Raw genomic sequence first — 24,263 nt, 5'->3', positions numbered from 1 at the left:
CACATACTGTAAGCAAGCCCAGCGGGATGTTTAAACTTTCCAAGGCACGCTTGGGTACATGGAAATGGTAGGATGGTCTTTGGAATCCTAGCCTGACATTTCATAAATATAAAGCAGGAGCGCTTCTCAAATGCTGAACACTCATCCCTCACATTGAAACCAATAACGTCTTGGAATCTTCTAAACAAAGAATTAGTCCCAGAGGAAACAAGAGAATGGTGAGCCTCACCCCCACCCCAAGTAACAGTTTAGCTCAGATGAGTACACCTGTCAATAAAACTAATATAGGGCGTTTTTACATTTGTAAATTCATGAAAGTGAACATAGCAGCTTCCAGATACACAGGGTTGTATCCAATAATGTGGGGATCTCATCTTCCTCTCCTCTCCCTGTACACACCAAAAATCTCATTGAGAAGGTCCCTTGGCTGGATCAGGCCATCTACTCTAGTATTCTGACTTCAAAACTCTCTAACCAGATGCAGTTGGGAATATCATAGTTCATTATTGTCCCCGTAATTTGATCTATTAAAGAGGCAAAATGAAGTGTAGATTCACTTGGGGCCTTAAACAATACATAAGGCAATTAAAAAAAATCAATATACTCTTCAATTTACCTGTCTAAACAAACCTTCTGATAGATCCTATACTTTTTTCTTTTAAAAAAGGCATATTCAATATTCATGTAACCTTGAACAAGGCTTGAAAATGGTTTCAACAAACTTGACATGACATTTAGAGTTTTTTGGTTATTCGCTGAAAGATGTTCCATCATCCCAATAGTAATGACTTTGGAGCACAGGCAGTCACTCATGACAGTGTGTTTTATGTGAGTGCTGAAAATCCCAACCGAAAACAGCTTGTACATTAAAAGGCTGCTGCTGAAGATATTTACTGCACTGTCATTCCCTGACCAGGGGCTCACAATGATGGATGAGTTTTTTACACAGTTTCTTGGGCAATCTCAACGAATTTTAGAAGTATGATCACCTTTTGGCTGTTAGGAGAAAATAAAATAACCTCTTCTATCTCCTGCATCAGGGGGACAATTGTTACTTAAAATCCAATAAGAGAGAAGCAATTTTCACTTAGCTTCATTTACTGTATGAGAAAATTGCACAAACATATAACCAGAATTAGATACACACAAGACTCAAAGGAATGGCACTAAGCATGTAAGATGATTGTGCCTTTTTGAATTTACATAGTATGAATTTAAATATGCAACAGCAAAAGAGATAAATACTGGAATGATTATACTAGCCTGAAAAAGAAGAATAGCCATATTAGAGACAATTCAAAACTTAATAAAGGCTCCTGGTATGGCTCTTGAACAAGAAAACTATTTCTTCCTATCATGCAATTTGTAGAAATTCCCATGTGCACCTAGACTTTGATATGAGGGCATTTTAACCTTTTTACACATTTAGGGTCATAACTCACCCTAAAACATGCAAAACTAGCCTACTCCACTTAAGACCGCTTGCTATTTCCTTAAAGTACAGGAATTGGCTGTCCTGTGGTACTGAAACTCCCCTCCCCATTCTGTCTATATATATTTGTGTGTTTTAATTTTAAAGTTTCTTAAAAGGGCATCAACATTGGTGAGAGACCTTTTTTTGTTGATGCAACAGTTAACACATGCAAATGTTAACCATTCAATATCCATGGGGCAGTATTTAATTAACTCTTTACACTGATACAAGGGGATTCGTAGATGCCCAGTGCAGTTTAGGGGAAACCTCAGAACAGATGTAGGTGGTGTGGGGCGGAGGGGGGGAATAGAGTGGTTCCAGGATGCAGGGGAAAATCCTTGCACTGATGAACAGTAGTCTTAGCTCTTTATTGCATATACGAGTAGCTCCAAAACTGCATGTGGTTTTCAGCTTCAAACAAAAATGTATGAATAAGCATCAGGGGGTCTGAGAAAATAATAATTCTTATGGATGTATTACATTCATATCCAATGTTTGTGCCATCTTAAGCTGTAGCAATTGCCATGAGGGTGCATAACTACTGTAGATTGTTTTGATTGTTGTTAGTGAGAAGTGCGTTTTGTGAAGCAGCTCTGGATATGAACAAAAGCCCGGATTCAAGTTCATCTTAGTCCTTTTATGTGACAGTCCTTTCAAGGAGTCTAGGGCAGTACACATTCCCCATCCTGTTTATATCCTCAAGACAAGCCTGTAGACCCAGGCTAGACCCAGATCAGCCAGTGAGCTTCCTAGCTGGGTTGGCGTTTGAACTGGGTCTTCTTACTCTTGGGCTTTCAATGGGAGAACAGGTATCAGGGGCCACTGTTCTGCAGTAGTTCCTGGGTTGTCTCAGTGATTATCTCTAGGGACAGTTCCAGAAGATACCACTGGAAGGGTGTCCCTCAGTTCCCTGGCTCTTGAGTTATGAGATGCCTCTTGTCTCCAATGCTATTCAACCTCTATAGGAAGCCTTTGGGAGCAAGTCAACAGGACATATGAAGTGAGGGGGCATTATTACAGTGATGCTACTCAACTCTATTTTTCGGTAACAATTGAAATGGCTGTGCAGGTCCTGTACTGGCGTCTAGAGGCAGAGGTGGGCTGGATAAGTTTTAATAAACTGAATCTGACAAGCTGGGCACTTTGAGCAGCTCCCATGTACAGGAAGTTGTCTATGCCATTTCTGAACTGGGACAGCCTGCCCACATTGCCCATGCATTGCTAACCTCAAGGTTATATTTCTGCAATGTGCTCTGTGTGGGGTTACCCACAAGATTGGTCTGGAGGCTTCAGCTAGTACTGAATGTGGTGGCTAGAATGCGGTGGCCAGGTTGCTTGTGAGGGCAAACTACCATCAGCATACAGCACCTTGTTTGTGGTATTTGCGATGAGTGCCAATCTGCTCCCAAGCCAAGTTCAAGTTTTGGTACTAGCACATCCAGCCCTATACAGCTTGGGACCAGGTTATTTTAGAGACCACATTGCCCCTTATATACGCATCAGGTCACTATGTTCTGCAGGCGAGTGTCTCCTTCAAGTTCCTGTTGTTGTTGCTGCTGTTTTAGTTAAAAAATATATACCACCCTTCATCTGAAGATGTTAGGGTGGTTCACAAGATAAAAATACAGAATAAAAGCACAAAAGAAATAGTTAAAACAAAACCAAAAAACCCCCCAAACCCTCCCACAAATACATGGGCACCATAGAATAGGCCGTAGAATATTAATCAGCCAGAGGCTTGGTTGAAGAGAACATTTTTGCCTGGTGCCTAAAGACGTATAATGAAGGTGCCAGATGAATTTCCCTGGGGAGAGCATTCCACAAACAGGGAGCCACTGCAGAAAAGGCCCATTCTTATGTTGCCGCCCTTTGGACCTCACGTGGAGGAGCCTCAGATGATAAACACAGAGTCTGGGATGGTTTATATGGGGAGAGGCGGGCTTTGAGGTATTGTGGTCCTGAGCCCTTTAGGGCTTTATACGTAGGTCAAAACCAGCACTCTGAATTGGGCCTGGAAGCTAACTGGTAACCAGTGCAGTTGAACCGGGATCGGTATAAAATACTCAAACTGCCTTGCCCTGGTGAGCCGCCTGGCTGTTGAAATTCTAAACCGGTTGCACCAAAATATTAGAAGTCCACTCTACAGTGATTCAGAAGTAGGTTCTCTGTAAGGCTTCCCCTGTTCTGTGAAACAGCATGCCCAGTATCTGTACTCCATGGAAACAAGAGAAGACATTTTTGTTCTAACATGTATTCCCGGGTAGAGCAATAGGGCTCTGCCATAGCTGCTCATTTTGAATTGTTTTAAACTCATCTTATTTGTTGTGCTGCTTTGTAACTGTTTTTATCATATTTTGTACATTGCCTTGGGGCATAGGTGGAAGGCAATTAATAAATAATAATATTAGAAACCATTTAATAGTTAGTAGTACTCCTTCACTTAACCATTAAAAATCAACAGTAAAGCAATGTAGATTTACCCATCAGAATTGGGATTGGTTGTAGCTCTGTTCAATAAAGTCCCTGGGGCAAACCTAGATTAGCAACCCCATAATGACTGAAAAGGCCTTGTGAAATTGTATAAAACCATAGTGAATGTTTCTATGCCCAAACATGTTGTAGTACACCTCATCCCCTACGTCCTGCAAAAATACACTTTCTACTATGGGTATTAAATAGTATTTGTTCGATTTCATAATCTAATTCTTAGTGGTGAGTGGCAAAGTCTGACATTTTCCACTTTGCTAAGTTGATAGCAGCATCTTAGAGCACCTCTAGCTCTACGCATTCCATTCAGAGATATTTTCTTGGGTTTCTTTTTCTTTCCTGCCACTTCACTTTTGATTGCTGGAAATTGTGTTTGAAAGCCAGGTTCACTACATGGCTCAGAGCTGATTCACATTATTTTTTCTGGCTTGGATATAATTACTCATGTCAAGAAGAGAGCATTAAATGTAAGATGCAAGGAACTTTCAGCATTTCTCTCTGGGTATATGCATCAGGAAGCAGATAAATGTAATAGGTATCCAACAAGCATACCTAGGGAAAAACAGATACTTTGTGATTTGCACTTGCTGTTTTCTACATGAATATTAATCTTCATGTTGAAAAAAGAAGAGGTGAAACTGTATTTATGTCATTGCTTACAGTCGTGCTTATTTGAATCCTAGATTTTGGAAAGGTCTCAAACTCAAGATTATGCTTACTGGAACTCATCTTTCTTGGATCAAAGATGTATGTGGTCTGTGCATAGGAACTTGTTTCTAAGCTTCCAGTGGCTGTCCATCTGTCCATCCCAGAAGCAGAAAGGAGAACTGAGTGAGCATTTACAGATGTGTTGTTTTGAACAGTTTTAAATCCGATAATTGCAGAATGTGTCTAAAGCTGATTCATACGACAATTAGGGATATGAAATGCCCATACTGTTAGATATACTGATTTCATTTGTTGAAATGGGATTGCTTAAATAGATATTGCTGTGTGTTTACAGAAAGCAATTTCAAGTTTTGATTAGTTACTAGCTGATTCTAGCATGAGCTCAAGTAGCTTTCATGTGGTTAGTTAACTTTGGTCACATGAGAAGTACCAAGTCACATACTCCATTTTGTGTGAGTTCACTGCGATGTCACAGCATAAAGCGATGGCTGTATAAAGAAGCTTCTCTGAACACTGCTAGAAGGAAAGTGTTAATGCTTTTTCTCTGAATAGAGAATACAGAGAGGGCTCTCTATGAATAGAGAGACAGCAATGCAGCAGCTATTGGGTCTCTGAATGGAACAGAGAAAGGTTGAAATGTGAATCTCTTCACGGAGCTGCAAGGCCTATAGGAAAGTGCAGACCGAGTGCAGAGCTGGGAGAGGGAGACACAGTTTATGATTTAAAACAAGAAGCTATATTTTAAGTGAAGCTGAGCCTATGCTTGGATAAGCATGTCTTGCAAATGCGAATATATTCTTTTATCATCTGCTCTGCAAGTAAAGCTTTTGAATATTTAAGGAATGTCTGGCCACTGCTTTAATTCCTAAAAGGGAATTGAACTAATGCTCAATTTTGATGTAAGAATTGTGAGGGCACTGTATTAAAGCAAGATGAACGCTGCACCCTATAGTCGTCTTTGACTGGACTTAACCATCCAGGGGTCCTTTTCCTTTACTTTTAATTTAACATGAATACATCACCCCTTTCCAAGCTTTCCAATATGGTCATGATAATATATAAAAATAAATTATACATATATATTATACAACTGTACTACTCCAGTAGTACTCGAAAGTGCACTGCCCGTGCTAGTCACGAGAGAGAGACAGTGTACCAATGGGTCACATCCCGACCTCTGCTGGGTTATAGCAATGGCCCTGTCACCCCCTTCCCCTTTTCCTTTAGTGGGGACCAGAGGCCATGGAAGGAAGCAGGAAGCCTGTGCCGTTACGAGTTGGGCGGAAAAGGGGATTAACCTATTGGCTGTCTCTTAGTGCAGACACAGTTGGGCCTGAGCCTCCACAACCACCACTGGCAGCAAGAGCAGCAAATACGTTATATGCTAATGATAATATTTTATTCTCTTATTATTCTGTTTTAAATGTGCAGTTATATTTGACTTCCTTTAGCAATGTTTTCTTTTGAAATCTTTAAGATTTCCTGAAAGATATACATTGGCTCCCAATACGTTTCCGAGCACAATACAAAGTCTTGGTGCTGACCTTTAAAGCCCTAGACTAAGTTTACCAGACGTTCCCATTTCCCAGGGACAGTCCCCGGATTTACAAATCAGTCCCCATACAAAATCCATTGAAGTTGAAAAGTGTCCCCAGATTCATTGAAAAAAATCTGGTAACCTTACCCTAGACGGCCTTGGCCCAGTAGACCTGAAGGAGCATCTCCACCCCCATCGTTCTGCCCGGACACTGAGGTCCAGCACCGAGGGCCTTCTGGCGGTTCCTTCACTGCGAGAAGTAAGGTTACAGGGAACCAGGCAGAGGGCCTTCTCAGTAGTGGCACCCGCCCTGTGGAACACCCTCCCAGCAGACGTCAGGGAAATAAACAACTATCTGACTTTTAGAAGACATCTGAAGGTAGTCCTTTATCTGAAGGCAGATAAACTGCCCAGAGTGACTGGGAAATAGTAATAGTAATAACAACAACAACAACAACAACAACAACAACAACAACCAACAAACATAATTTTTGTTAACTTTGTTACATTAAATGTGCATTCTGTAGTTGATGTTTTGGTAATGTTTTATTTTAAAATCTTTAAGAAGTTAGGAAAGTTTTTAATGTTTGATATTTGATCTTCTTCTTCTTCTTCTTCTTCTTCTTCTTCTTCTTATTATTATTATTATTATTATTTTGGGAGCCGCCCAGAGTGGCTGGGGAACCCAAGCCACATGGGCGGGGTATAAGTAATACGGTATATTATTATTATTATTATTAATATTATTATTATTATTAAGCTAATATTTTACTTTCCTGTTAATTACGTTGCTTTGAATTTATACTATATATTTGACTTTCTTCAGTAATGTTTTATTCTGGATTGCTTTATTTGATGTTTTAATGTGTTGTAAACCATTATGAGTTTTTTTCTTAAAAATATTAAATGGTATACAAATGAAATTAATAATAATAATTAACAGACAAACTTTTCTCACCCTATATGACAAGCCATGCCTACAAAAATTCCATCTCTTATGTAATCGTTAAAGACACAGAAACTCAATCTTCTCTTACAACTCTTTGTCCTGGAGAGAAAAGCTGGAAGTTGTCAAAGTATGGTTACAAAAAAGCTCCTAAGAATAGGCTCCAGGGTACAGTTAAAAATTCTGGAACTGAAAATTGAAGATTACAAAGAATAAGATTGCAACACCCAAGTAAAAGTCATGCAACCCTTTCACGCTTGCAGCTGTAATATGATGCCAGGTCAGCTTATACAATTCATGCAACCTTGAAATGTTCGCCTGAACCCCTTCCTCTAACACCACATTCTCCCTCCATTATTCAGCATCACCCTTCACCTAAACTAAGAAGAAGCGACAGAGTAAGGTCAATTGTCAAACTACTTCAAGGAAGAAGCTTTGTGAGCTGTTGACAGAGAAAGCAGGAGATCCGAGGTGGTGGAGAGATGAGATGTAGTGTGTGGGAAAGGGTGGGGGTTGGAACTCACACAAATGGATGCCAGGGCAAGTAGTATAGAACAGCAGCAGCAGGCAGGCAAGAGAGGTAAAGTGGGCTAATAACCAGAGAAATTGTGAAAATTAAAATCTATTATTGAGAATTTGTTGAGAGGAACATTTGATGCAGTTCAGCAACTGCCAGCAGCTGTTTACAATGAGGCAGTGGAGCTGGCTTCCTGTGCTAAAATGTGGTGAATTCACTAGATATTGGAAGTCAGCGTCATGCTGCATGTATCAGCATTTAGATTCTGAGCTAACAGTGCTACATTTACACTGAATTGCAAGAGGCTGCTTGCTGTATTCCAAATTGAAGCTGTATTTACAAAAGACTCACCCAAAGTAGTTGCTTCTGCCTTCCAGGTTTCTCCTTTGCCTATTAGTATTTGGGAAAGACATCCACGCACACGGTTTGGATGGCTATAAACTACACTTTCAGAAAGCAGCCCCTTGTGAAGTCTATTGTTGGCATGGTATGTAAATACATAAGGAAGCCAAATTAAATGTGTAAAAGCTTTGAGTGTGGGATCCGCTACAGAAGGAGTAGCATCCATGTTAGTAAGAGGTTAATAAAGTCTAGCAGTGAGGTAGGAAGTACAGTAGCAGTTCTCCCCCACCCAAAATCTGGAGAGTAGAACAGATTCTAGGTCTAATCCAGCTCTAGTGGCATACAGTGAAGCATGTGTCCACAGTCTCTCTTACTAGGGCAGTCTTTCTTTGCTCTTGGAAGTACCTGATGTCCCAAGATTAATATTGTTCTTTGGGAATAGAAATCAAATTAACTTTAAAAACATCAACATTCTGAATTAAGCCAGGCTGTTGTAAACACTTGTGCAGAGCTTAAAAAATGGAACAAGCCAGCTCTAGGCTAGCTTTACTTTACTTGTCATTTGTATTTGAGGGGCATCCATGAAGAGTTGTGGTTATCAGTGAGGTACTAGCTATGTCACCTTCTCCTAAAGGTGTTGGAAAGCAAAATATCTGATTTGAGATGACAGTGAAGCTAGCTCTTGGAATGTGTTTAGAAACGTACTGCAGCTGCCAAGTATGAAGAGAGAACCAAATAGAAAAAGCGGGGAATATGCCTGTTTGGGTATAAAAAGCAGATTATGGCATGAGAATGGGCATATTAGCAACAGTGCAATCCGACTTAATCCTATAATAATAATTTTATTATTTATTACCTGGGCGCCTTTCAACACCTATACAAACATAATAAAACGTCAAACATTAAAAACTTCCCAATACTCTGGTCTGTGGAACGCTCTCCCCAGGGAAGTTTGCCTGTCACCTTCATTATACATCTTTAGGCACCAGGCAAAAACGTTCCTTTTTAACCAGGCCTTTGTTGATTTGATTGACATCCTATGTGTTATGTATTGAAGTTCTCACCCTGGCTACCAGGAGTATCGTGTGTATATAGTTTTCACTCAGGTCCATGTCAGTTACCTTAGGTGGGAAATCCTGGGTTGTTGTTGCTACAATATTGACAGCTGGCTGCCTATAAAAGCAGGCCGGCTGAGCTGTTTGCTGTTCAGTTCTGTTCCAGCTTACAAATAAAGAGCTGCTTTGGAGAAATCTCTGCGTCGTCTGCTATGTCTACCCACTATTTAACACTATGCCCTTATAAAAAGATTGGGGGGGGGCTGTTATTGGGTTGTTTTTGTCCATGGAGTTTTCTTGGCAGGGATACTGGAGTGGCTTGCCGGTATCCATTCTTAAGGAAATCAGCCCTGAGTGCTCACTGGAAGGACAGATTGTGAAGCTGAGGCTCTAATACTTTGGCCACCTCACGAGAAGAGAAGACTCCCTGGAAAAGACCCTGATGTTGGGAAAGATGGAGGGCACAAGAAGAAGGGGACGACAGAGGACGAGATGGTTGGACAGTGTTCTCGAAGCTATGAACATGAGTCTGACCAAACTGCGGGAGGCAGTGGAAGACAGGAGCGCCTGGCGTGCTCTGGTCCATGGGGTCATGAAGAGTCGGACACGACTAAACGACTAAACAACAACAACAACAACAACATTGGGTTGTTTTTATTTTGATTATATATTTTGTGGTTTTGTGTTCTGGCTTTGTTCTGTGAGCCGCCCTGAGACCTCCAGGTATAGGGCAGAATATAAATTCAGTAAATAAATACAGTCAAACATCTGCTTACATATCCCTTCGGTTACATAAATTTCAGGATACATAAGTGGCAAACCCAGAAGTATATTTCTGGGTTTTTGCCATGGGTGCATGCGCAGAAGTGGTCTTTCTGGTTGCAAAAACCTTGGGATCTGGCCGGACCTCTGGAACAGATCCCATCCGCAACTGGAGGTACCACTGTAAATAAAAATACAAGGCTGCCTTCAGATGTCATCTAAAAGTTGTGTAGTTCTTTATCTCCTTGACATATGATGGGGGAGTGTTCCACAGGGTGGGCACCACTACCAAGAAGGCTCTCTGCCTGGTTCCCTGTAACTTCACTTCTCACAGCGAGGGAACCGCCAGAAGGCCCTCAGAGCTGGACCTCAGTATCTGGGCTGAACGATGGGGGTGCAGACGCTCCTTCAAGTATACAGGACCGAGGCCGTTTAGGGTTTTAAATGTCAGCACCAACACTTTGAATTGTGCTCGGAAACGCACTGGGAGCCAATATAGGTCTTTCAAGACTGGTGTTATATGGTCTCAGTAGCCACTCCCAGTCACCAGTCTAGCTGCTGCATTCTGGATTAGTTGAAGTTTCTGAGTCACCTTTAAAGGTAGACCCATGTAGAGTGCATTACAGTAGTCCAAGCGGGAGATAACCAGAGCAAGCACCACTCTGGCGAGACAGTGTGCAGGCACTGTCCTAATCCTAATCAACAGTAAGTCCTATTGAGCTCACACCAACTGTACTGAATTGCATTCTAGGAGCAGCATACATCCCAGCTAAGCAGGAAAGCTTATTGGACTAAAAAGACTATATAAACACTAGTAGAAACAGATATTCTGTTGTCTCACTTGAGACATAGATAACCTGTTCCCTACCACAGAAACAACAGCTCTTTTGCAAAAGTCCTAGGTAAGGTAGAAAGCTCAAAGGGCATGTTACAAATGTCATCTGTTGAAGCAAGATCAGCGTAATTACTGGCAAAATGGATTTACTATATATAGATATGCACCCTGTGGTCTATTGAGACCACATAGTTGCATGGATGATTACAAAAATATATGGATGTCAAGGCCTTCATGTGAAACAGCTCAAGGGAGCACATCTTACATATTAAATGCTTAAAACTAAGCAAACATTTTATATGAAAATTAGCTTTGCTCCATTCTCTATCTGGGGAACAAAGAATATGACTTTATGAGTTTGAGGCCTTATTGGCAAAATTACAATTGACAAAACACTGGATCCACATGCCATCCACCCAAGAATTCAAATGCAAAATTGCTAAACTGCTAATACAAAAAATGTAAAGCACTAAAGATCTCAAATGCAAAATTGTTAATCTAGCAAAAAATATGTAAGCTGTCCCTAATATCAGCCTCTATACCTGAGGACCGGAAAGTTTCCATTAAAAAAAAAGTGCTTAATATATGCTTACAAATATATGCTTAACCAGTTAGCTCAACATATGTCCCAGGAAAACTAGCGGAAAGCACGATCAAGGATAAAATTACCAAGTACAGTGGTACCTGGGGTTACATATGCTTCAGGTTACATACGTTTCAGGTTACAGACTCCGCTAACCCAGAAATAGTACCTTGGGTTAAGAACTTTGTTTCAGGATGAGAACAGAAATTGTGCTCTGGCGGCGCGGCAGCAGGAGGAGGCCCCATTAGCTAAAGTGGTGCTTCAGGTTAAGAACAGTTTCAGGTTAAGAACGGACCTCCAGAACAAATTAAGTACTTAACCCGAGGTACCACTGTATATAGAAGAACAAGTGTTGGTGAATTGGAACCAGCATGGCTACTGTAAGGGTAAGGCAGGGGTTGGCAAACTAAGGCCTGTGGGCCGGATCCGGCCCAATTGCCCTCTGGATCCAGCCCGCAAACAGTTCTGCAATCGCTGCTTGGGTCGGCACGATCACCATTTCCCCCCCACATTTTTTACGGGTGCCATTTTTTCTGCAATTCCCCTCCCTCACCGCGCCGTCATCTCCTCCCTCCCTCTTCCTGGCTTCTCCCCGCCCTGCAGAGGAAGGGGCTGGGCTTTGATAGGAAGCCTCATGGCCCGCTTGCCGGCCTCTCCCCATGGCCGCGCTGTGGGCTGGAGCTTGGCGCGCCTGCGGGCACCGTGCCTGGGAAAGCTGGCCCCAAAAGGAGAGGCGGTGGTGCCACCTCCCAACCGCAGGCAGAGCGGCAGAGGAGGTCGGCAGGGGGAGAGAGAGAAGCCCCCTCCACCGCATGCAGTCCGGCCCGCCACTAGGTCTGGGAGACGGTGAACTGGCCCCCTCAAAAAAAGTTTGCTGACCCCTGGGGTAAGACCTGTTTCACTAACTTATTAGATCGGAGAGTTGTTTCAGTTGACATTGTGTACTAAACTTTTTCAATGAATGACTTCCATAACTCCTTATCTATACCTAAAAACGAAATATGGTTCAAATTATGTGTTAGCTTAATATACCTATGTAGAATAATGCTATACACATACCATTATTATATAAGCATCTTTCTGATGACTTTCTATGTTTTTGTGTTGAAAAATAAAAATAAAGTTTATTAAATAAATTAAATAAATTAAATCAAAAATACGTTTTACAAAGCAGCTCACCAAAGACTGAATAGGTTTAGAAGTTAATAATAAAAGGAAAACTCTTGCAGATAAGTAACTGGTAATGAAACAGCTGAGTAGGAATAAATGGTCAGTTTTCCTAATGAAAGGCTATAGAAAGTGGAGACCCCCAAGGACTGGTACTGGGACCTATGCCTTTTAACTTGTTCCTAAATAATTCAGAGTGATGGGTGAGGAAAGCTCCAAAAGGATCTCTTTAAAGTGAGTGAATGGGCAGTAAAATACCAAATGCAGTTCAATGTAAACAAGTGTAAGGTGATGTAGGCAAAAAAATTTCTAAATTTCACACATATGCTTATGAGATTTGAACTGACAGTGGCTGACTTAGAATGCTTGTGGTTGTAGTGAACACCTTGATGTCTGAAATTTAAGATTATATATATAGTTTAGGAAACAGAGCAAAAAATTAACCCAACAAAGAAATTAGAGTCTTTAACACTCCAGTGAGGGTGGCGACAGTAGGTGTATATAGAACAATATTTTGTTTCTCTCTGCCTGCTTCAGTTTAACTAAGCAGCTCTGAAAAGTGGATGTCTAGACCAAGAGGCAATAGTACAAACAGAAGGTTGGAGATCATCATGGGATATTTATTATGCAACAAGTTGAATTCAATCAGAAGCATGTAAGTTTGTGTGTGTATAAAGGAAATATTTATGATAATATCAGAGCATCTGCTGATTACAGGGAAAGCTGTAGGAGAAACACCACTAAATCACTGAACCATCTTGACAGTGTCTGGGTATTCAAGTCACATTATAATAAATATTTGATATAAACCATAGCACAGAATTAAATAGAAAGCATTATGGAGAAAAAAGTCAACAAAAGTTTTATAAAGGGATTTATGACTAAATCTTTTCAACAGAATGATTTTACTCACAGCAGTTAACAGTGGAATTTTATGTGTCTACTACTCAGAAGTAAGTTCTACTACTTTAAGTATGACTAGTGCACTTAAAAGCAACGTTTAATGTTTTTTTCGTATTGCCTGATATTAACTTCTTCCTTCCTTAACAGACATATAAAACTAATCCACATATTTTTATTGAAATATCACATCTTCTACTGCACAAACATGGCTGTGATGCTTTTATTCCTGAAGAATCTCTAGTTACAAAAGCAGCATTTGACCTATACTGTACAATACACCAGAACAGCGTTTGAAAAATAACACACAAAAATATGATAGGCAACAGTGAAATTATGTGGTGAAACCTAGCACCCAAACTCTGAAAAACAAGGTAGTAAGGATTCTACTACAACTCTGCTTCATCATCTCAGTTCTTTGGTGTATCATATAATATATTCTGTCAGAGAATTGCTCTTAAGGGATTTAGCAGCCAGTTGCCGTGCTTCTAGAATGTATCTGCTTCCCAGTCTACTATTACTGTTACTTCCCTGGGGTTGTGGAAGTTCAGGGAACACAGTTCACTTCATCCTTCACAGTCCAATCCTCAACTCTCGTTTAATAGGATTTCAATGAACTTTTTTTTTTGGTTTTTTTTGTTTGTTTTGTTTGTTTTTTGCTTTTTATGATTAACTGGGAACGGAAGCATTGAGAAGGTGCTGCTTTATAAAGAAACCTTGATGAATTATTATTTTTTCTTTCATAAAATTTACATACCACTTGATTGTAGAAAAAAACTTTAAACCTCAAAAAACTCATCAATGCCTTTCATTTAAAAACTGGACCACTTATTTTAGATTGCAAAAGTAAACCCATAACAAACAGGACACTTTCAACTGCATGTAAGGGCACTTTCGTAAGTGACCTTAAGATCTGCCGCAGACTCATGAGCTGGTGGCTCCTCCTTCTCTCCTCCACCCACTGGTGTACATTCTGCAGTACATTACCTCATTTGATTTAGTGTTGGATCTGCACCAGCATGACTTGAATCCTGCGCTTAAATTGTGCTTGCAAGCTATATTTAAATTCTGCCTTTAAATTCTGCTTTCTTACTATGGGGTAAATAGATGCTTCGCTTTGCCAAGACATCAGCATCTTCATCCTGATGTAAGTGCTTTTTTTGCCCCTCCTCCTCTCCCTCTCTGATGGTGTTACAAATTGTAAATTGAAGAAATATTAATGTTTTAAGACTGATATGAATTAAGTTGAACTAGCTAATATTTCTTTTATTTTTAAAATGAAGGGGTGGCTAAATGGTGGGTCTACACTGCTAGGCTACACCTCCCATCAGCCAGTGGCCAATGATCAGGGATGATGTGACATGCCAACATTATCAGCAACTGGTTATCAACCCATGACCTAGGAAAGCCCAAGGTGTTCAAGCTTCCCAGTGGACCTGATGAGTGCCTGAATGGGACACCATCGGAAACCCCCTGCAAGGGATTTTTAGATGGGAAGGGCGAAAAGAATAGAAACAAAATGGCTGGTACTGATAGCTCAAGCTGTTAAGTGCAGTGTAATTTTTAAAAATATTTTTTGATAGGAAACATGCCACATAAGGTATCAAGACAGGAATGCCAAACACCTGAAGAAGAAGAAGAAACACATCTGTGACTTAATCCAGAAATATTTTTAGCTATTGGCAGAATTTTATGCAAAATTTATTCAGTTTTAATAATTTACTTAGTGCATTTCCATAAGTATCATAAAAAGCAGTAGCTAATAAAAAGATAAATACCTTAATAATCCTCTCATTTTCCAGCAAATCACAGCCATCGCTTCATAATTATTAACATTATTACATTCTAGTAACAAAAATTCTGCTCAACATGAGCCATTAACCACGGCCTCATTTGAACATATGCAGCATCTATATTCAAAATGGAATATAAGCGCTCCAAGAGCCCCCTTCAGTGCATGGAAGGTTTGAGTATATGTGCCTAGTTTGCCCCATTTTGCTCCTCAGTAGGACCTTACAAGGGGTTCTGAAACTCCCTCTGCAGACATGAGGGACAAAGGGACATTATATTAAAACTAGCAATGATCTGGCCTTTTTTGTGGGCAGCACTAGAGTAAGACAGACTTTCACACCACCGTTTATATGGTCCCATTCACTGAATGAGTCTTGTAAGACTTGTTGCTAGTGTAACCAGGGAAGTAGCTAAAATTGCCTTTGTGGCCTTAAGAATGTGACACAAGGTTCAAGGCCACAATGTAGTTAAATTGTCATGACACACCCAATGAATTATAATTGGCAAAATTTTGGATTACTATTATGTGTCTAGGACAATTTACTTTCACTGGTTCACAATTTATATTTTTGCAACATTTTTTTCTTTTCTTTTTGCAACAGCATACAGTTAATGCAATAAGGCTGATGAATTGAAAAACAAAAGCCAAGAATTGTTTAGTCTTCTTTGAACAACTCTCACTAGATTTAGGTAGTTAATACTGAAAATTACCATGCTGTGTTTTGGGTTCATGAAATACAGTCGTACCTTTGTTCGCAAACGCCTTGTGAATCAAACATTTTGGCTCCCGAATGCCGCAAACCCAGAAGTGAGTGTTCCAGTTTGTAAACATTCTTTGGAACCCCAACATCAGGAGCTTTCTGCAGCCGATCAGAAGCCACGCCTTGGTTTCCGAACATTTTGGAAGTTGAAAGGACTTCCAGAACGGATTCCGTTCGACCTCCAAGGTACCACAGTATACCAATCTGTGATTATTCATACTGTAGCAGGACAGACACTGCTTGTTAGGTAAAATTTTAGTGAAGGTCAAGGCAGCTTTTACTTTTTACAAAAAAACAAAACAAAAAAAGAAAGAAATTAGCAGCATAGAAATACTCCTTATCTGAAAGAAAATTACTGCTCCAACCTAGGCAAGCAATTAAAAAGATATGCACTGGTACACTCCTCAGTAATTCATGCCCCCCCCCCTAAAAATCTCTTATTCTAAATTCACCCACAGAACAACAAGAGGGGCACATTCATTTTTTCTTTTAAAAAGCAAGCCTTATTTTAAATTATATAAAGGAACACTAGCTGATAGGTGGTTTCCCATCTATGATTAAAAGTACACTTTATTTTAATTGCTTTTAAGCTCAGATAAAATGTCATTTTTAGTTAGTCTAATTGCTTTTAAGACAGCACCAGGAAATAATGTTGCAAATGGATCAGAACAATTGTTCAGAGGAGTGCTCATTTAAAATAAATAAATGAATGAATGAACAAATAAATAAATAAAATATGTGATTCTATTTATGTAAGTATTTTGTTGATTGCATACAAAACACTAGACAGCTATAACTGCAATACTATTAGAATAGAAAATTGAGCACAGTTTAAAAAGCTGTCACTAGATATAATTACTGTTTCAAAACATAAGCAATTGTTTCTTGGTGACAGGGACATGTTCCCTTACTGTCAGAGCTTGGTTTTGTTTTTGCATTGCTGCACATCACCCTAATCTCAGAGCACTGCAAGATTCCAGGAGTTCCAGGCCCCCACCCAGGGTTTCTGTTTCCTTTGGGAACACAGCAGAGACAGTGGTTTATGATATATGGTTTATTTACACATATATACAATAGAGGGGGTTCACAGCAGTTACACCCCCAAAAGGTCCTGTTTCTCCCATACCTGCAGCCTTAGACTGAAACAGAAATCAGACTCTCAAACGTTGCTCTGACTGTCTCAAGCTTGCTGCTTTACTTACTTCTAGGTCCCATCACAGAAACTCCACTCGAAACTCAGGTTTTGCCCTTCTAATGTTCTATCCCCACCCATCTGCCATCTCACACAGAGCCCATTTCCTTTGTTTCCCTTAATAGTCCATCACCCAGGCTATCACCTGAACACAGGAAGCTAGCCTGGCTTATATTTTAACACTTGCGGGATCCAGGGATTAGACGTGTCTCACATACAGCCTACCTTCTTCTTCTTCTCCCCCACCTCCAAAAAGCTCATAGTACTATATAGAAAAGCAAACATGAAAGCTGCTACATAGATAGGACAAATATCTACTGATGACTCTGAATTCTTGTACAGTGGCTTCATTCATTTTTATAATACATCTGTACTGCTGATGCAATCAGTTCTGACCTCATCGTTATTTCAAACCAATCCATAACAGAGAAAAAGGGAGGCTGTTGACAGGAGTTAATGTGGGTTTTATTTTGCTTACAATTGCTTTCTAATCTACCAAATGGCTGTGAAAATTGATGCACTGTTCAAAGTGCTTTTATACACTACTATAGATAAAAGGCTGATGTGCTGCAGTAATCTCCGTAATGCTAAATTGAATTTGACAAAGTTCTTTGTTTTCTCAATTTCAATGTAAACAGGTAAGCCTCCTGAATTTATATTAAATTTAACTGAAAGCATATCCTGTTAATTGAAATGAAGGCTGAAAATGGTTGAATGAGATAGCATAATTTTAAAGAAAAATTACTTAAAAACACAATCCTAGCACCAGAAGCAAACACTCACTGAAAGCTAGGTATCCCGAGGGTACCATACAAAAGTTAAGACCCCCCATGTTAAAAAATCAGAAAAACCCATATTCTCCTGCTCAAGTAGATACAGCTCAAGATACAACATGTTTAATAGTACCCCTCATATCACACTGACTATGGATCACCTCCCTCTGGCTAATGGATAGGGTTAACCCAGAATTTCACTTAAAAGAAAAGCTTTTTGTTATCACTGCAATAATCTACAACATGTATTAACCACATAGACAGGCTAGTATGCTTTTACAGGTATTCTATAGATTATGCTTAAAATTATACAAGGCAGGCTTAAGCAGTATGTAGACCGAGAACTCCCAGAAGTGCAAGCTGGATTTCAAAGGGGCAGAGGAACCAGAGACCAAATTGCAAACATGCGCTGGATTATGGAGAAAGCTAGAGAGTTCCAGAAAGACATCTTCTTCTCCTTCATTGACTATGCAAAAGCCTTTGACTGTGTCGACCACAGCAAACTATGGCAAGTTCCTAAATAAATGGGAGTGCCTGATCACCTCATCTGTCTCCTGAGAAATCTCTATGTGGGACAAGAAGCTACAGTTAGAACTGGATATGGAACAACTGATTGGTTAAAAATTGGGAAAGGAGTACGACAAGGCTGTATATTGTCTCCCTGCTTATTTAACTTATATGCAGAATTCATCATGCGAAAGGGTGGATTGGATGAATCCCAAACTGGAATTAAGATTGCCGGAAGAAATATCAACAACCTCAGATATGCAGATGACACAACCTTGATGGCAGAAAGTGAGGAGGAATTAAAGAACCTTTTAATGAGGGTGAAAGAGGAGAGCGCAAAATATGGTCTGAAGCTCAACATCAAAAAAACGAAGATCATGGCCACGGGTCCCATCACCTCCTGGCAAGCAGAAGAGGAAGAAATTGAGGCAGTGAGAGGTTTTACTTTCTTGGGCTCCATGATCACTGCAGATGGTAACAGCAGTCACGAAATTAAAAGACGCCTACTTCTTGGGAGAAAAGCAATGATAAACCTAGAGAGCATCTTAAAAGCAGAGGTATCACCTTGCCAACAAAGGTCCGTATCGTTAAAGCTAGGGTTTTCCCAGTAGTGATGCATGGAAGTGAGAGCTGGACCATAAAGAAGGCTGATCGCCGAAGAATTCATGCTTTTGAATTCTGGTGCTGGAGGAGACTCTTGAGAGTCCCATGGGCTGCAAGAAGATCAAACCTATCCATTCTGAAGGAAATCAGCCCTGAGTGCTCCCTGGAAGGACAGATCCTGAAGCTGAGACTCCAATACTTTGGCCACCTCATGAGAAGAGAAGACTCCCTGGAAAAGACCCTGATGTTGGGAAAGATGGAGGGCACAAGGAGAAGGGGACGACAGAGGACGAGATGGTTGGACAGTGTTCTCGAAGCTACTAACATGAGTCTAACCAAACTGCGGGAGGCAGTGGAAGACAGGAGTGCCTGGTGTGCTCTGGTCCATGGGGTGACGAAGAGTCGGGCATGACTAAACGACTCAATAACAACAACAATAGGTAGGGACCTGCTTGCTTTCTATCCAAAATACTTAGTACAATCTCAATTGCAGTTCCTACTAGAATGGGCATGGATTAACTATCTTTCTTTCCTTGGAAGGCCTCTGATGCTTAGAAGTATGTGAAGCAGACAAGGGGAAAAAGAAATGGAGACCTCCGCTTGGAGGTGTGAAGAGATGCTAACACCACAGCTCCCTATGGAACATACTTCACCTGCTGGTTTAGAAGTGCAGCAGGTATGGGTTGCTTCATCCCTCGGTGAGAGTGGTGGAAGATGCAGTAGTAGTTCTCCTGCTGTGAGAGACGACTAGTCTGCTAGCTGTCTCTTGTAAAACACAAAAATACATACCATAATAACAAATAAAAACCCTGTTTAAAAGTCCATTTTTTTAAAAAAATATATTTTTATTAAAGGTTTTCTTGGGTTACAGAAATACATACATCACCTCTATTTTCAGATCATAAATCCTTTTTACAGATCACCTCCTCTCTTCTCCCCCAACCTTAAACTGTATACAACATCAAGTCTCACAAGGCCGTAGATTGTTTAAGCAGCCAAAGGCCTGGGAAAAGAGGGATGTTTTTGCGTAGTGCCTAAAGATATGTAACAAAAGTGCCAGATGAGCCTTGCTGTGGATATTGACAGTATAATAAAGTGGTGGTTCATCTTTTTGGCCCAAGGGCTACACTTCCTCTTGGCCAACCATACAGGAACCCTACAACAGCAGTGGTAGAGTAGCCAATTCTAAACACACATTTCCAGCAATTAGACTTGAAAGTAATATTTTAAATTCGCTAGGGAGATATTTTCCTGGAAATAGCAGGTAGGCTGGATAAAAACCTTCTATTACCCACTAGTGAAGTCCAATCCATCATGGTCCCTACAAGCACTATATGCATTTTCAAAACAGATATCAGTTTCATTAGTCTAATGCTTCATCTAAGTTGATGAAGAAACGAAACATTATTTTTACTGTTATTCAGTGAATCCTTTCATGGCATTTGACCATTTTTTAACCTTTCTACTTTTTATGGCTGATCATTTTTCTCCAACAAGCCTTTTTTTAAAAGCTAAAATATTAACCATGTAAGTTTTCAATTACCAATCCCAACCTTTTAGGAAAAAAGAAAATTTTGGCCAGAAAATGAAAAGTGAAGATTTCCAGAGCAAAATGCAGAAAACTTAGAAGGGGAGGCATGTTGGAAATGTAAAGAGAAGGAAGGCACGTTTTATCACATGTGGTGGAACTGTAACATAATTTTTAAAAATTGAGAAATAATTTATAATGAAATGAAAAGAATGTTTAAAATAACCTTATAGGTTATTATAGGTCAAGACTTGCCAAAGGAGCAGAAGAAACTATTTATGTATGCCACAACAGTGGCAAGGATATTACTAGCTCAAAAATGGAAATAAGATAAGATACCAACAAAAGAAGAATGTCAAGAAAAACTGATGGACTATGCGAAAGCCAATAGAGACTTCAAAAAAGAGTGGGAACCATTCATGTTGTACTTACAGAAATATTGTAAAGAAGTGAACTCACTAGCAGGGTTTAAGTAAACACAATTAACAAAATGGACATAGAAGTTAAGATGTAAAAATTCAAAAATAAAAAAAAGTGTAAGAGGTAGTTTGAAAACAATTATGGTATAAAAAGGATACAAACAGAACAATATTTAAAATAAAAAATGTAATATTAAGGTATAATAAAACAAGCAGGAGAAGTTAATATGCAATGAACCAGAAGAGGAAGTTGAGGGAAGTCGTGGCGGGGGGGGGGGGAGATACGGGAATTCTATTTTTACTTTTTCTATGAAATAATGTCATTGTAATCAATATAAAATTGTAAAACTTAATACAAATAATTTTTTTTAAAAGGGGAGGCATGCACAGAGAGAAGGGTGGTTCATATCTTGGTTTAATGAAAAATATGAGTGGGCAATGTGAGTGCTTGTGATATGGACTGCCTCTCCCCATATGAGCCAATCCAGACCCTGTAATCATCATCTGTGGCCCGTCTTCAGGTGTGTTCTTCACGAAAGACTCGGAGGGCGGCAATAGGAGAACCTGCCTTTTCTGCAGTGGTGCCCTGCGTGTTGAATGCTCTCCCCAGGGAGGCTGGCCTGGCATCTTCATTGCATATCTTTAGCTGTAAGGCAAAAACGTTCTTCTCCCATGCCTTTGATGAACAATTTATAGCCTTATAAACTGTGGGGGTGAGGTGGGGGTGTAATTGCTTTTATTACTATGTTATGTATTTCTGTGTTTCTATATTGTAAACTGTCCTGTGACCCTCAGATAAAGGATGGTATATAAATTTTACTACTACTACTACTACTGCTTTTCCTCCTACTAAATAGTGATAATGGTAAATAGGACAGATTTAGTGTTGGGAAAGTCATTCCAGTGTTTTCTAGAACAAGAAAAAGCTCATTGTGAAGAAGTCTCATTGAGAGTTCTGACACATTCCCTTAAAGGGTTAGAATACCTGCACTGAGAAGCAATATAGGTGAGAAGAGGCAGCAATAATGGGTGCAACTGCGGCTAGCTATAAGCAAGCTTTGTGAGCAAATTGAGCCTGAAACGCTTCAGGTCTTGCCAAACATATAACCCAGTGTCAAATGCCAGGTTGAGTCAAGTAGACATACGTAACAGGGTATAATTTTCCTTTTGAGATTCCTAAGAGGTTGACCTTCCTTCTAGCTGTCTGGTTAAATCAAAACTATACTTCTGGAATCTTTGACCATTCACTCAAAAGGAAAATAATTTGCTGTAATTGTGGTGTTAAGCTTACCGTATTTTTCGCTCTATAACACGCACCTGACCATAACACGCACATAGTTTTTAGAGGAGGAAAACAGGAAAAAAAATATTCTGAATCAAATGTTGTACTAAACTATTTAATAAACAACCGGTATATCAGAATCATATTACAACCATGTAAAGTGAACAGCAGTCAACAGTGGCATTAAGAACCATCATCACTGTCATTAACAAATGAAGAGAGAATTTTAGGTTCGAGTACTCTTCTAGTCTTCTGTGAACCCCAAGAACTCATCAGTGCTAGAGTCAGAATCTATGAAGTTCAGCTGCTCACAATCACTGGCATCACTTTCTTCGCCATCTTCATATAAAATCTCATCTTCTTTTGCATCCAAACCATTGCTAATGCCACATTTTTTGAATGACTGTGCAACGATTTCCTCCTTCACCAAGTGCCATTATGTTTTCACCCCATTAAATATTTGAGGGAGTCATCCCCCACCCCCCATTGTGGTATGTGAGGTGGGGCTTACCTGGCTGCCCCCCAATATTGTTTTAAGTTGGAAGAGGAAGGGAGGGAGGGAAGGAAGAGAGAGGGGGAACTCACATTTGTGCAGCTGCCTTGCCTCGAACGGGAGCAAAAAGAGGAGGAGGAGACACAGGGACACGAGCCTTGTAAGCCGCTTTGTTTGAATTTACCGGTGAGGTGCTGGGGGATGGACGGAAGGGGATGCCCTCTTTGTCCCTCCTTCCAGCTCATTGTAAAGAAAGCAGAGCCGCTTACATGTGTGTAAGGGAGAACCATAGAGCAGGCAGACACTGAGAATCTGAATGCGCTCAGCTGTTGCCGGCTTCCCTCCCAGCGACGGAGGAGGAGAGGAGAGGCTGCCGAAAAGCCATAGAGTAGACAAGCCAGCAAGCAGGCAGACAGGCTGTGCTCAGCTGTGCCGGCTTCCCTCCCAGCGACGGAGGAGGAGAGGAGAGGCTGCCGAAAAGCCATAGAGTAGACAAGCCAGCAAGCAGGCAGACAGGCTGTGCTCAGCTGTGCCGGCTTCCCTCCCAGCGACGGAGGAGGAGAGGAGAGGCTGCCGAAAAGCCATAGAGTAGACAAGCCAGCAAGCAGGCAGACAGGCTGTGCTCAGCTGTGCCGGCTTCCCTCCCAGCGACGGAGGAGGAGAGGAGAGGCTGCCGAAAAGGCAGCAAGAGCGGCTCCTCCCGCCTGCATTCGCTCCATAACACGCACACACATTTCCCTTTATCTTTTAGGGAGGGAAAACTGCGTGTTATGGTCCGAAAAGTACGGTATGTTACAGTTGCTGTTTCGTTAATAGTGTTTTATAGATTGCAATTGTTTTACTGATTATTTGTTCATCAATTGTAGGAATGACGTTGTGGGAGAATGTGGCAAGATTTTTGAGTGACGCCATGAAATTACGTCACCATAGGCACTTTAAGTATTACGCCACTTTCGTACCTCATGATGTCTGGACAGTTTTATCCTAATGTATCTCCAACTATGTTTTGTTAACTGTGTTGTGTTCCAGTCCATGTATACAATGCACTTTTTCTATGCCAATAAAGGAGTTTGGTTGATGATTATTTGTTAATTATTTTATATGATTTATGCTGCATTTGTGATGTTCTATTATAATTATTATGTTGTTGTCATTAGTTTGTAAGCAGCTTTGAGATTCATCTGAATGAACAGCATAGAAATTCAATCAATCAAGGAATGAGCAGCAGTGAACTCATTTCCCTTCAGCCATAGAAATGTGCATTAGAATTAACTCTTCCCCACACCAGGATAAGATACTTCACACTTACATTTCTAAGGTGCTAAAAGTATTTCATTCTCTGTATTTCTTAAAAACAAAATTTGCAAACTGCCTCTGAGCTGTTTACAAAAATATAAAACACCAAAATTATCAATAAACGGTTAAAAACATTTTAAAATATTAAGAAAATACTGGGTGGGGGTGTCACATAACAAGTTAGTTTTACTTGTACATGCTGACAGGTGTATTTGTTAAGAATGTTCTATTATTATTCTATTATTATTATTTACACAATCTGCCATCAAATCTAATGTGCACCTGAATTTTCAAAACTTTGAAACCAAAAAAGTATTTGCTGGTGTCATAAAATCTAATGCGCA

General features: G+C 40.2%; 1 protein-coding gene and 1 long non-coding RNA gene across 2 annotated transcripts in view; one reads left to right on the top strand and one right to left on the bottom strand.

Moving 5' to 3' along the window:
• The window catches only part of DIAPH3 (diaphanous related formin 3), a 129,235-nt gene that overhangs the window by 1,356 nt on the left and 103,616 nt on the right, over positions 1-24,263 (bottom strand). The window lies entirely within an intron of this gene.
• Positions 21,136-23,704, top strand: LOC309339937. Its single transcript, XR_014155677.1, has 2 exons — positions 21,136-21,496; positions 23,490-23,704. It is a non-coding gene; the product is annotated as an uncharacterized lncRNA (long non-coding RNA).

The sequence above is a fragment of the Podarcis erhardii genome (genome assembly GCF_964252035.2).
Source record: "Podarcis erhardii genome assembly, chromosome: 4".
Taxonomy (NCBI): domain Eukaryota; kingdom Metazoa; phylum Chordata; class Lepidosauria; order Squamata; family Lacertidae; genus Podarcis; species Podarcis erhardii.
This window is presented reverse-complemented; position numbering and strand designations above follow the sequence as displayed.